The sequence below is a fragment of the Furipterus horrens genome, unplaced genomic scaffold, assembly GCF_987537825.1.
Source record: "Furipterus horrens unplaced genomic scaffold, mFurHor1.1.pri manual_scaffold_7, whole genome shotgun sequence".
Classification (NCBI taxonomy): domain Eukaryota; kingdom Metazoa; phylum Chordata; class Mammalia; order Chiroptera; family Furipteridae; genus Furipterus; species Furipterus horrens.
In genome coordinates, this window is record NW_028327177.1 from 59,188,524 (window position 1) to 59,203,796 (window position 15,273).

A 15,273-nucleotide genomic window follows, 5' to 3' on the forward strand; every position below is an offset into this window, starting at 1 on the left:
AGCAGGGTGTGGGTGGCTGTGAGGAGACATGGGAGACAGACCTGGGAGGAGGGAGGGGCCCAAGTTTGCATAGTTCCTTTACAAGGCTTGAGGTGCAGCAGTCTCCACCCAGGAGAGGACCCAGGGATCAGGAGCAGGGCAGGCCAGGAGGGCCTCCTGTGAATGTCTCAGGTCTTACACATCCATAGACCTGCTGCCTGCATCATCCAGAAGCATGCATGTTACAGGTTTTTCCCCTCTGCAGCCCCACCCCAGGGAGAAGACATCAAAAACTTCAGGCACAGGACACACCAGGAAGCAAGAATGTCCTCCTTCGCCAGCTTCTTTATATGCTCCCCAGGGGAAAAGTGGCCCAGGCTGTGTTGGGACAGATTTGTGGGTTAGTGCCTGGTGATGCTGGGAGCAGGGTACATTGTGTTTCTTAAACATGGCAGTTTGGGACACCTCAGCCAGGGCCTCCCTGTCCAACCTCTAGAGGAGAGGCAGTGGGGTACCCTAGAGTTTCAATTTCCCCTCCCTGACTAGTCTGTCATTGATCTGGCAGAACTGGGCCAGGAAACCATCGTTGGGGCTGATCTCATGGTTCTGCCTCACAATGCTCAGTGCAGACTTGACATCCATCTTCTGACACATCATGAGGTACACAATAACCAGAGTTGGGGAGTGGCTGTAACCTTCAAGGCAGTGGACAAGCACACGGCCATTCTTTTGAGCCAAGCCTGGTTAATGAAGTTTGCAGCCCTTTCAAAGTAGGCACTCAGGTTGAACTTCTGCGTGTTGTTGACCTTGATGCCCAGGTAGGTGATGCCAGAGTCCTTGTAGAAGCTGGCACTGGTGTTGATGTGCATGAAGGACCTGCCCTCAGCAGTGTTCAGGACGTGGGTGATGTCTAGTTTCTGCAGCTTGGGGATGTCTTGAGCCACAGATGTGTTGCCCACATAGATCCTGGGGGTGACCTCGTTGCAGGGCTGGCTCGGGAGGCTGTAGCAGCCACTGCTGTATGAGAGCAGGTCATTGAGATCCTGCACCAAGAGCTTGTATGGGCCAGACAGGGCAACAGCTGGGCCCTGCACACCAGGGTAGCAACCAGCGAGGCAAGAGCAGCCTGTTCATCTCAGCTATAGATTTCTTCATAAGCCACTTAGAGGCAGTCATCTAGAGGAGATAGAAATAGAAACAATAGAGATCTGATAGCTAATGGATAAATAGCAAGAACATGAAATAATGTTGTGCATAAGCATGTATAAACTATATAGTTTATAACATTGGTTTAGGTTCATCCCAAAGGACAGAAAACATGCTCAGTACATTCTGTTAAATATGTTCGAGAAATATAATACATTTTATAATGGTGTCTTTCAAAAAAAAAAAAAGTTAAACATTGGCCCTTGAAATCATTAGCCTTAGATTTTGGGAGAATACATTTATATTGAGAGCCTAAATCAGTGGTTCTCAACCTTCCTAATGCCACGACCCTTTAATATAGTTCCTCATGTTGTGGTGATCCCCGACCATAACTAAAGCATAGTGATTAATTACAAAAATGATATGTAATTACATATGTGTTTTCCGATGGTCTTAGGCGACCCCCATGAAAGGGTCGTTTGACCCCCAAAGGGGTCGCGACCCACAGGTTGAGAACCGCTGACCTAAATCCTCAGGAATGCTAGATTATTTGATTATTTTGACTGATAATAAAAAAAAACACTGTACATTTAAATGAAGAGGCAATTACTTTAACTTTACATGTACAAAATAGTTTAATTATAAATTTGGAGCTTTTCTGAAAGTTAAATGAGCTAAAGCCTTTAGAGGTGTTGGTGAGAAATAGCATGGATGAAATGGTGATGAGTTCCATTATGTGTCTGATGTATGTTTAATTTTTGTTTTAGGAAATAGGTTATCTTTGATCAGTTGCATGTCAGTTTTATTCAGTTATATATACTGTAAGCTAGAAGACAAATTGTAAATATTTGGTTTTCTCTGTTATCTTCAAGTGATTGGTAAAGAGTTATTTTGCATGCTATATTCTGGGAGATTTTGAGGTTGTATCTGGATTTCATGGTGGTGGTGGTAAGGGGGAGTGTTGTGATGTGAATGATTAGCCATGTTTAAAAAAGTCATGGAAAAGGGAGAATATTTGTGCCATTTATTTGCAATCCATGGCTTAGATCAACCATAAACCACATCCTTTCTTATCATTTCAATTATCGTGTTACTAAAACTGACCAGTGCTTCTGCGTGCCTGAAATCTTGTAGATTGGATTTGAATTTCAGCTTCCTAAAGGACTAGTATTACCATGAGCAAGTTACTTAATTTCCTTGAGTCTCAGTTTAATCATCTATAAAATAGGAACCTATCTTCTATGGATTTTTGAGTATTAAAAATTATCAGTGAAAATCTAGCACTTTATCTGAAGTTATATAGCTGCCTCTTTCCCCAGCCAGTACCCATGTGTGCTTGGGGATATAATAACATTATATATTGGTTTTAAACGGAATTATCTTGGGAAAATAAATCTTTTATGCAATACTTCATACATTCTAAAGAAGGTTTAAATATTGGCCCAGTTGTTTACCTAAATTAATGTAGACAACCAAGAAATATCTATAATTTGTATATAATCCTTATGTCATGTTGTAAAGTTGATGTGCAAAGATATTTCATAGAGTCACTCATTATAAGATACTGTGAAAGAGACCCTGGCTGGTGTGGCTCAGTGGATTGAGCGTCGGCCTGAGAACCAAGTGTCGCCAATTCGATTTCCAGTCAGGGCACATAACTAGGTTGCACATCAGGTCTCCAGTTGGGGGCACGAGTGAGAGGAAACTACACAGTAGTGTTTCTCTCCCTCTCTTTCTCCTTTCCCCTCTCTCTAAAAATAAACAAACAAATAAAAAAATTATTTAAAAAAATACCTTGAAAGATAAAAGTATAGAGACACAATTTAAGTGAGTTAAATGAAAACTAATCATACAATATATAACATTAGAATATAATTTTATGGATTTATTTTAGCAATTCCTTTTACTATGAATTTTAGCAAAGCCTATGCAGAGCTCGTCTTTTTTCCATAGATAGCTTTCTTGGGCTGGCCATGCAAATGAGTTTTATTTTCAGAACTGCAACCGGTCCTCGCTCGCCCTCTGCTGATTGATGCCCTTGGTGCACCAACACCCAAGTCCCAAGAGGAGCCTTGAGAAAGGAGGGCCACTCATTTCAGAGTAACAGTAGGTATCATTAGAAGGAAAGCATACAAACAAACACACACAGGTTATATTTCAGATGCCTGCCTTCTAGTGTTTTACAGACATATATGCTTTGTGAATTTATTGTTCTGGAGTACTGTACCTTTTCTGAAGTTTTACAGGCAGGATATGCTCATTTTGTTCTTACAATTACATGCACGCACACACACATGCATGGAGTTCGTAACTTATTAGTTACAGCGAGAGACAAGGCAGAATGACAGAGAATCTCTGCCTTCATGGTGGTTACAGTCTGCTGGGGTGACGGGAGTTGCCCAGCAATAAACGGGTGAGTTTAATATCAGGTGGAGACAAACATTCTGCAGAAGAGAAGAGAACAGAACAAAGAGAGACAACAGCTCTATAGGGGGTTGCATGAATGGTTGGGGTTTGGGGGTTCAAGGACGACCTTCCAAAGAGGTGATGACCAAGTGGAGACTTGGATGGTACAAGCTGAAATCCAGGTACATGGGACAGCAAGGAAAGCATCCTGCCACAGGAGAGAGCTTGATGTGAGTAATGAAGAAAAATGAGGCCATAGTGACTGGACCACAATGAATGACAAAGAAGAGGCTGAAATTCTGAGACAGAGACAAGCAGAGCAGGATCTGGAGATCATTGTGAGAATTTTTTTCAAGTGCATTGAGAAGCCATTTAGAGTTTTTGTTTTTGTTTTTCTTTTAAAGAAGGGATGCCATCCAATATGTTTTTAGAATGTGACTGCAGCTGTTCTCTGGAAAATGGGTGTTAGGGGAGCTGGAGTGGAAGCAGAGAGCCCAGTACCACAGCGACAGAGGCTGGAGATGAGTGTGTCCCCCTGGGCTTCATGGAGACAGAGGGAAAGATTATCATTCAAGATAATTCTTTCCCCCTTTGGCAGTCTGGTGAAGCTTATAAACCTCTTAAAATAATGGTTTAAAAACACATAACATATAATACAAAGGAATGCAAAGGGAACCAACTGTATTAAAATGTAGTTACCAAAGTATTTTTTTTTATTCGTGAAATAATATATGTGCAGCTTTAGTCACACCCTAAATAATAAAAATTATAGTGGGTCTGATAACCCACTGTAACTTCAAAGTGGTGATAAACATTATTCCAACATAGCTAAAATAACAGAGGATATGAAAATATCTATAATTTCCAATGGTTATGAAGTCAAAGACACTGCTACTATGTTGATTACATTACTTATTCAAGAAAATGTTAAATTTCAATTAGAAACTGCTGAACATAAAGATGTAGTTTTTTGCCCCTTCAAGATTACTGAACTTCTGTTTCAATGGTAGATGTAATAGGACTTTGGATAATGAAAGGGTGAGAAAATGAAAGGGTTTACGGATAGATGGCCTAATTCAGGTGTGTAAATTTTGTGTGGACATGATTGAAATAAAAGTGATTGTGCTGGGCTCTGGGCAGAAATTTGTGTTTGTCTAGTTATGTGAGTATGTAAGAATTCCATTTCTTCAACTGAACACAGCCAAAGAGAGCTAAAGAGGCAACTTTAGAAAGAAAGCTATTTTAGAATGTGCTTCAGCTATATCATAATATGTCCTTCTGCATGGAAAAGGCCAATTTTTACTTAAAATGTAATTTCTAAGGAAAGGTATGAAATAACATTGCATAGTTTAGTAAGTATATTCTTAACAACTGTTTTTAAAAGCTGCCAAGAAATTGAAACACACAAAGCCACTAAGGAAAATAAACAGCAATGACAAAACAAATCAAAAGTCTTTGTTTACTCATTTTTCAGTTATAGATACTTGGGAGGAGAGAGAAGAATGTATAATAAATAAAGTTCATGTTTATAATAATTAAAATGTAAGGTGTCTCTATTGCAGTTCAGGGAATACTGTTCAGTCAGTTCTCATATATCTGGGTTGCCTCATTTTAAAACACAGCAAAGGTATAATAATTTCCTTAAAATTTTCTCTAGTTGATCCTGTTCAAAATACTTCTTCTATTTTGCAAGACAAAGAAAACTGAAGAATTCCACTAGAAAATAGACATGTTCCCTTGGTCAATATGAGTAGAAAAGTTAAATAATTAAAATACTAAAGGACAGAGTCAATTTTCCTTGAAAAATGAACTGCTGTTCCCACAATGGTAGAGATTGTTTTAACTTTTGAAAATTAACCTTGCAAGGTTAATGACCTTGGAAAAAATTTTTAAGTTAAATATTTGCTTTCTAAATTAATTGTGAATTAGAATTTCACATAGGTTTAAGGTTTCTGTGTTAATAAGTTAGAAGATAATATTAAAAATTGACATAAGAAGTATTCCTTGCAGTCCCCATTACAAAGTTATGCTGCCTTTGTGGTTGGATGAGAATTTATTGCAGCAGGAATTACATATGCTGAGTCAAAAGCAATATACCTTTACTGTCCTCAGAGCCCCATCTGCTCAAAATGTATAAAGTTGGACTACAACAAATTATCTATATGGTAAGTAGTTACTAGAGGGAAGATGAACTTAATTATTTTTGAGTCAGTGCTTGAATTTCTACTTTGAAATCCAGACGTTGCCTCTTATTTCATAGTGAAACTGTAAAAAAAATAAAGTACTGTAAAAAGAACAAAATTTTCTGTTCTTTTAGCCATTTGAAGATAAGACTTTATAGGTTTTCCTTTTCCATATAAAATTTTATACTCTAGCCAACTTGTGAATACAGAGTACCACACATTCTTTGTGTTTTTTACATCTAATGAGAATATCATCAAAAAAGTGTTTCATTATTCTGAGATGTCTCACTTCTCTCCATCTATAGTGCCTATGAAGAAAAAGCAGAAGACCAACTCTCCAAAGTGCTTACAATGATACTGTTTTATTTTTAGAGGTATAGTTTTTTCTTGATATCTCAAAACAACAACAACAAAAAAAGAGTATTGGGAATATGAAGTCTTCCAAGTTTGTAAGCTTGCCCCTGTTCCCCGGGATAATCTATTCATTCTTAGCCTTTTAAAATTTAGCCAATATGTGTTTAATTTTCTTGAAGTACCATAGCAGAGTAATTAAGAGTATGGGTTAATATGATATTTAGAGATGGACCTGGGTGTAAATTTTAATGTCATCATTGAACGGGTCTAGTATGTTAGGCAAGTCATTTAACTTCTCCAATCCCGTTTACTTAACTATAACATGAAGACTACATTTTAGGGTTTTTGTGAGGAGTAAACAAGTACACACACACACAAAACACACACACATACATACACAGACATTAAGAGTTAAGAGTGCTTGACACTTAATAGGTATTTAGTAAATGGTAGATTATATGATGTTCCTGCTCTCAATTAGATAACAGGTAATTGTAGTGAATATTCCTGATGATAATGTGTTAGAGAAAATTTGTGCTCTTGCTATGGTTCCTGAAGAGAGTCCTGAAGTTCTGAGTTTTGGTTTCTTATCAACAGGTAAGAATTACAACTTGTTGTGTAGCATATTACAGTTAAGTGTTCTATTACATATATTCTCTCATTTGGTCTTAGTTCAAGCATATGGGCTCCCACTGCATTAGAGTAAAGTCATAGGATGACAAGGAACATTTCAGTACCTGGTTATTTACCACATTTTTCTAAGTAATCAGAAAAAGTAAAGGGAGTTTCAAAGAGAAATAGATCTTACATAATAGTTACAGGTAAAAAGAAAAGAATGCAACACTGTGAGGTTTGGTTCATTAGCCAAATGAGATTCATAGGGATGGCCTCAAATGAGGCAAATGTCAAGAATGAAGTAAATGACATAACTTTTTAAATTTTATTTAAACTTATTTTATTTCTTTAATATGCTTTATTGCTTATGTTATTACAGTTGTCCCAATTTCTTTTTCCTTTGTTTCCCTCCACCCAGTGATCCCCTTCCCTTCAATTGTCACCCCCTTAGTCCATGCCCATTGGTTATGCATATAGTTCTTCTCAACATCTTTCTATCTACTCCACTCCCTCCTACTATGATTCTTAATTCTTGTACCATCTTGCCCCCTTCCGCCTTCCCCTCCCCACTGACCTCCCCCCAAAATGTTCCCCATACCTATAATTCTTTTCCCACTCTCGTTGCCTACTTAGTCTGCCTTTGTTTTGGTTCCCTAGCTTCTGTTGTTGGTTGTTCTGATACAGTTTTTATTTCAATGTTCATAGTTTTCATCCTCTTTCTTCTAAACAAGTTCCTTTAACATTTTATATAACAGTGGTTTGGATCTGATGAACTCCTTCAGTTTTACTTTGTCCTGGAAGCACTTTCTCTGACCTTCTATTTGGAATGACAGCTTTGCTGGATAGAGTAATCGTGGTTGTAGGTTTTTGCTTTTCATTACTTTGAATATTTATTGCCAGTCCCTTCTTGCCTGCAGTTTCTTCTGAGAAATCAATTGAGAGTCTTAGTGGGACCCCTTTGTATGTAATTCTCTTCTTCTCTGTTGCAGCTTTTAAAATTCTCTCTTTATTCTTAATTTCTGACATTTTGATTATAATGTGTCTTGGTGTGGTTCTCCCTGGGTCCAGCTTTTTTGGAACTATCTGTGCTTCCTGGACCTGTAAGTCTATTTCCTTCCCCAAGTTAGGGAAGTTCTGCTTCATTATTTTTTTGTATAATTTTTCCATTTCTAGTTCTTCTTCTTCACCTTCTGGCAACCGTATGATTTGAATGTTGGCCTGCTTATAGCTGTCCCATAGGTTTCTGAACCTCTCCTCATTTTCCTCACTTCTTGTTTCCTCTTTCTGCACTGGTTGACTGTTTATTCCTTCCCTATGTTTTGATTTGTTGATTTGTTCCCTGGTTTTCTTTCCCTCACCACTAGTTTTGTATGTGTTTTTATTCATTTCAGCACGACTAGCTTTCATTCCTTCCCCATCTTGTTTAAGATCTGCTGTTAGGTCTATAAGCATTCTTAGAACCAAAGCGCTGAACTGAGCCTCAGAAAAATGTCCTGTCTGCTTCTTCGTTAGATTAGGTATTTGGAGTAAAGTTGGGGGAAGAAGATGGCGGAGGAGTGAGGGGAGGCTGCGCTTTCTAGCTCCCAAGACCCATCTGTAGTTTGGACTAATTGCAGACAGAACATCTCAGTGAGCATCTGGACACTAACAGGGGTCGAGCTTTGGCACTGCTGGATTAGAGAAGACCATCTGGGAATGATATGTTTGGTGAGGATAACGGAGAAAAGGGGGACAAGACGGGATTTCTGACTGGGTTGGCTTCCTTATCTGCAGCTGGAAGTACACAAAGACTTTTTAGTGACCACAAGAAAGTGGATCTCCGCCCGCTGGCAGAGCCAGGGGTGGGCCAGGTGGCATCTGTCACTGAGAGACAAGAAACAGCGCACTATTGTGTATGTAAGAATGTGTTTTTCTTTTATATTTTTCTCCTGTATTCTGCGGAGAAGGGAGGAGAGGTTAGGGGTGAGAGAAGATTCTTGAGGAGCGCAGGTGCAGAAGTGCACTCACCTACTCCCCAACCTTCCACTTGGGTCACACAAGCGCACACAGGGAGGTACCCTCGTCCACTGGCCGAGGTGTGCAACCAAGTCGCTGGCTGCACATCCAAGTGCCCCTTAGGCCCACACCAATGGGTGCAAAATCAACCCACTGGGAATGCAGGAGACTGTGTACAGACACTCCTGGCTCACCCCAATAGGCGCAAAACCAACGCACAGGCCACTAGCGAAGGCGTTACTTGTGCCCACCCAAGTGGGTACAAGAACAGCAGGTGGCAACAACTCACAGACGCCCACTTCCACCATGCACAAGTGTCTGGGGCCCAGCACCAAGGGGCAAGAAACCAACTCCTGGGGCATGGCTCAGCAGGCTTGAGGCTGGTGCACAGGCCACCATGCGCACGCATGTGCAAGCATGCACAAGCAACCTGGCCAGCTCCAACAGTTGCCAAACGAACACGAGGGCCACCGCACGCGTGAGTTACCCAGGCGCAGGACTCAACAGGCACGAGACTAGTGCAACCAACACCGTACGCAGGTGCACACCGCTGCCACCACAATCAGGAACCTCTGACCTGCCTCAAGAGACCAGGTGTGGATCCAGAAAAAAAAGACTGCACACAAATGCTGAACTGAGTAGAAACTTTCTTTTCTTAAAATTTTTCTTTCTATTTTAGTTTTTTTATTTGTATTTCACTTTATTTTAATTTTTAAAAATTTCTTATTTTTAATTTTAATTATAATTTTTAATTTTTATTGAAAACTATCTCGTTAATTTGTTTCATACCATTTCTCCCTCTCATCATTCCTCTTAAATTTTTGTTTGTTTGTCTGTTTCGTTTATCCTCCCTTTCACACGAAATATACAGCATATTACTACTATATAAACCTAATACTATACAATTCAACTCTCTTACCATATTCTGTATTCTTCCCTCTCTTTTTTTATTATTAACATACAATGTAAATATTACTTACTGTCTTGTATAGTCTCAACACTACTTGCTACTATTATTACTCTATCACCCCCCCTCTCAAAAACCATCTTTTTCATCATTAAAAACAACACCTGTCTATTCTTCCTATAGTATAATAGCCCTAACCTCTCTACATTTATATTAATGCTGGCTCATTTGCTGTCAATAGTGGGGTAGAGGGTGGGGGATATATTTGAGGGTGTGGGTTTCCTGCCTGGGCTGTGTGTTTATGTTTTTAACAGCATCTCCACAAAAGAACTCAAGACAAAGTGGGCAGAGTGACTATCAATCAACTAGCCAGAGGGAAGGTCCCACCAAAGAGCATCTGAAATATAACCAGACAGCATAAACAAATGACATAAAGGGTACCCCAAGAACATCAGGCCCAGGAAATCAAAGAGACTGCACCACTGAAACCCCCAGATCTCCTATAAAGCAACTCATGCCTCAAAGGAGGGATATCAAAGCAGACAAATCCTAAAAACAAAAACAAATAAGAAGAATCCAACATGGGAAGATGCAGAAACAACCTCCCAATGAAAGGAAAAGAGGAATACCCAGAAAGAGAGGTAGATGGAATAGACATAACCCAAATGTCAGAGATGGAATTCAAAATAATGGTGGTGAAGAAGCTCAAAGTACTCGACAACCTCAAAAATAACTATGACAACCTCCAAGGAAGTTACCAACAGCTCCAAGAAAATTACAGGGAACTTGCAGAGAACTACACCAGCATGAAAAAAAGACATAGAAACTATTAACAAGAACCATGAAGAAATGAAGAATACAATCTCTGAACTGAAAAACACAGTAGAATCAATCAAGCAGGCTAAACAAAGCAGAGGATTGGATCAGTGAGTTAAAGGACAATGCAGAAAAAAATTCCCAGACATTACAACAAAATGAAAAAAGATTAAAAAGTATGAAGAAGGTCTAAGGGAATTACAGGATAACATGAGACAAAATAATATTTGGATCATTGGAATAAAAGAGAGAGAAGAAGAAGAACAAGGGATAGAGAAGCTGATAGGAGAAGTAATGACAGAAAATTTTCCTAACTTGATGAGAGAAAAAGTCATGCAAGTCCAAGAAGCACAGAGAGTCCCAATAAAGTGGAACCCCCAAAAGGCCCACTCCAAGGCACATCATAATTAAAATGGCAACATTCAAAGACAGAGAGAATCCTAAAAGCAGCAAGAGAAAAACAGCAAATAACATACAAGGGATCTCCGATAAGGCTAGCGACCGATTTCTCAACAGAAACACTATAAGCCAGAAGGGAATGGTCAAAAATATTTCAAGCAATGAAAAACAAAGGCCTACAACCAAACTCTACTCTACTCAGCAAGGCTTTCATTCAAAATGGAAGATGAAATAAGGAGTTTCTCAGACAAAGGAAGACTAAAAGAGTACATTTCCACCAAACCAGCATTGCGAGAGATGCTAAAGGGGAGGCTTTAAGAAAAAGAAGAAAGAAAAAGAAGGAGAGAAACACAGGTACAAAGGGAAATGAATAAATACGTGTAAATAATAACTTTAAATGTAAATAAATTAAATGCTCCAATTAAAAGACATAGGGTAGCGGAATGGATATGAAAACAGGACCCACATATTTGCTGTCTACAAGAAACACACCTCAAAACACAAGATTTACACAGACTGAGAGTGAAGGGGTGGAAAAAATGTTTCAAGCAAACAGACATGACAAAAAGGCTGGAGTAGCAATACTCATATCAGACAAAACAGATTTCAAAGCAACGGCCATAAAAAGAGACAAATAAGGACATTTCATAATACTTAAGGGAACAATCCAACGAGAGGATATAACTCTGATAAACATATATGCACCCAACATGGGTGCACCCAAATATATAAAGAAAATACTAGAAGATCAGAAGAAGGATATTAGCAGCAACACCCTCATAGCAGGGGACTTTAACACTCCATTATCAACAATAGACAGATCTTTGAAGCAAAGAAACACAAAGGATATACAGACATTGAACAATACACTAAACTACATAGACTTAACTGATATATATAGAACTTTTCACCCCAAAGAAGCAAAATATACATTCTTTTCAAGTGCACATGGGACATTTTCAAAGATAGACCACATGATAGGTCACAAAACGAGCCTCAAAAAATTCAGGAGAACTGAAATTATACCAAGCATCTTCTCAGATCACAATGCCTTGGAACTATAAATCAACCTCAAAGGAAAAAAAATCAAAGACATCCAAACACGTGGAGAATGAATAATATGCTATTAAATAATGAATGGATTAAAAATGACATTAAAGGAAAAATGAAGACGTTTCTGGAAACTAATGATGATGAACAAACAACAGCTCATAACCTATGGGATACAGCAAAAGCAGTCCTGTGAGGAAAGTCATAGCAATACAGGTATATCCGAAAAGGATAGAAGAATCTCAAATAAAAAATCTAATCTTAAAGTTACAAGAACTAGAACAACAAGAACAAACAAAGCCTAGGGCAAGTAGAAGGAAGGAAATCATCAAGATTAGAGCAGAATTCAATGACAAGGGGACTAAACAAACAATTCAGAAGATCAATAAAAGTAGGAGCTGATTCTTTGAAAAAATAAACAAAATTGACAAGCCTTTAGCCTGCCTCACCAAGAAAAAAAGAGAGAAGACCCAAATAAACAAAATTAGAAATCAAAGAGGAGAAATCACGACTGATACCTCAGAAATACAAAGGATTGTAAGAAATTACTACAAACAACTGTATGGCAAGAAACTCAAAAACCTAGATCAAATGGAAAAATTTTTAAAAACATATAAATTTCCAAAACTGAATCAAGAAGAAGTAGAAAGTCTCAACAGACCAATAACAAAGAGGGAAATTGAAACAGTAATAAAAAAATCTCCCAGCACACAAAAGCCCTGGACCGGAAGTCTTCACAGGAGAATTTTACAAAACATTTAGGGAAGAACTAACTCCTAACCTCCTCAAACTATTCCAAAAAATCCAAGAAGAGGGAAAAATCCCAAACTCTTTCTATGAAGCCAGTATTACCCTAATTCCAAAACCAGGTCAAGACACAACAAAGAAAGAAAACTACAGGCCAATATCACTGATGAACATGGATGCTAAAATCCTCAACAAAATATTGGCAAACAGGACCCAGCAACACATTAAAAGGATCATTCACCACGATCAAGTGGGATTTATCCCAGGGATGCAAGGATGGTTTAATATTCGCAAATCAATAAATATAATACATCACCTAAACAAAATGAAAGACAAAAATCCCATGGTTATATCAATAGATGCAGAAAAAGCATTTGATAAAGTACAACATCCACTTATGATGAAAACACTCAGAAAAATAGGAATAGAAGTAGCTTACCTTAACCTCATTAAGGCTATATATGAAAAACCAGAAGCCAACATCATACTGTACGCACAAAAACTGAAAGCATTCCCCTTAAAATCAGGAACAAGACAAGGCTGTCCACTCTCTCCTCTCCTATTCAACATAGTGTTGGAAGTCCTAGCCACAGCAATCAGATAAGAAAAATAAATAAAAAGCATCCAAACTGAGAAAGAGGAAGTAAAACTATCTTTACATGCAGATGACATGATAGTATACATAGAAAACCCTATAGACTCCACCAAAAAACTACTCAATATAATAAGTGAATTTGTCAAAAAAGCAGGGTACAAAATAAATATACAGAAATCTAAGGCATTTCTGTACACCAACAATAAAATATCAGAGACAGAAAAAAAGGAGAAAATACCATTTACTATAGCAACAAGAAAAATAAAGTACCCAGGAATAAAATTAAACAAAGAGGTAAAAGGCCTCTACTCAGAAAACTACAGAACACTGAAAAAAGAAATTAAGAAAGATACAAATAAATGGAACCAAATACCATGTTCTTGGATGGGAAGAATCAACATCATCAAAATGGCCATACTACCCAAAGCAATTCACAGATTCAATGCAATCCCTATTAAAATACCAACGACATATTTCACAGACCTAGAACAAATACTCCAAAAATTTATACGGAACCAAAAAAGACTCCAAATAGCCAAAACAATCTTGAGACAGAAGAATACAGCAGGAGGAATCACAATACCAGACATCAAACTATACTACAAAGTTACTGTGATCAAAACAGTCTGGTACTGGCAAAAGAACAGACATATTGATCAATGGAACACAATAGAGAGTCCAGAAATAAACCCAGGACTATATCATCAACTAATATTTGATAAAGGAGGAAGGAACATAAAATGGAGTGAGAAGAGCCTCTTCAACAAATGGTGCTGGGAGAACTGGACAGGGACATGCAAAAAAATGAAACTAGACAACCAACTTATACCACACACGGAAATAAACTCAAGATGGATCAAAGACTTAAATGTAAGCCGTGAAATTCTAAAAGTCCTAGAAGAAAACATAGGCAATAAAATTTCAGATGTACCGCGTAACAATATCTTCACGGATACATCTCATAAGGCAAGAGAAATAAAGAAAAAATAAACAAATGGGACTACATCAAACTGAAGAGTTTCTGCTCAGCAAAATAAAACATCAGCATGATGAAAAGGAAACAAATCATATGGGAAAACACATTTTCCCATGATACCTCAGACAAGGGATTGATCTTCAAAATATATAAATAGCTTCTATGACTCAATATTAAGAAAACTGACAACCCAATAAAAAATGGGCAAAGGAACTGAACAAACACTTCTCCAAAGAGGACATACAGAAGGTCCATAGACACATGAAAAAATGCTCAACATCACTAGCCATCAGAGAGATGCAAATAAATACCACAATAAGATACCACTTTACACCCATCAGAATGGCCGTCATCAACAAATCAACAAACAACAAGTGCTGGCGAGGATGTGGAGAAATGGGAACCCTACTGCACTGTTGGTGGGAATGCAGACTGGTACAGCCACTATGGAAAACAGTATGGAATTACCTCAAAAAACTAAAAATGGAACTGCCCTATGAACCAGAGATTCCACAGTTAATATTATACCCGAAATATCCTAAAACCATAATTCAAAAGAACTTTTGCACCCCTATGTTCATAGCAGCACTGTTTACAATAGCTAAGTGCTGGAAACAGCCTAAGTGCCCATCTGTAAATGAGTGGATCAAAAAACAGTGGTACATTTACACAATGGAATACTATGCAGCGGAGAGAAAGAAGAAACTCCTGTCATTTGCGACAACATGGATGGAACTAGAGAGAATTATGCTTAGTGAAATAAGCCAGGCAAAGAAAGAAAAATACCATATGATATCACCTAATACAGGAAACTAAAGAACAACATAAATAAATGAACTAAACAGAACAAGGGCAGAATAGCAGTCAATGGGGGGAGGGGGAGGTTGAGAAGGGGGATATGTAAGGGAAGGATTTAGTCAAGGAACCTGTATAAATGAATCATGGACATGGACAACGGGGAGGGATATGATTGTGGGAGAAGGGGTGGGCTGGGTGGGGGAGAGCACTGGGGAAAAAAATGAAACAACTGTAATTGAAAAACCAAGATATATATATATATATATATATATTAGATATTTGCTGTCTGGTCAGCTGTGTCACCGGC

At 38.2% G+C, this 15,273-nt stretch overlaps 1 pseudogene; it reads right to left on the minus strand.

The window, feature by feature from the left end:
- Window positions 1-495: 495 nt before the first annotated feature.
- LOC150004523 (dual specificity protein phosphatase 3 pseudogene) lies at window positions 496-8,986 on the minus strand (annotated as a pseudogene).
- Between the last annotated feature and the right edge of the window lie 6,287 nt (window positions 8,987-15,273).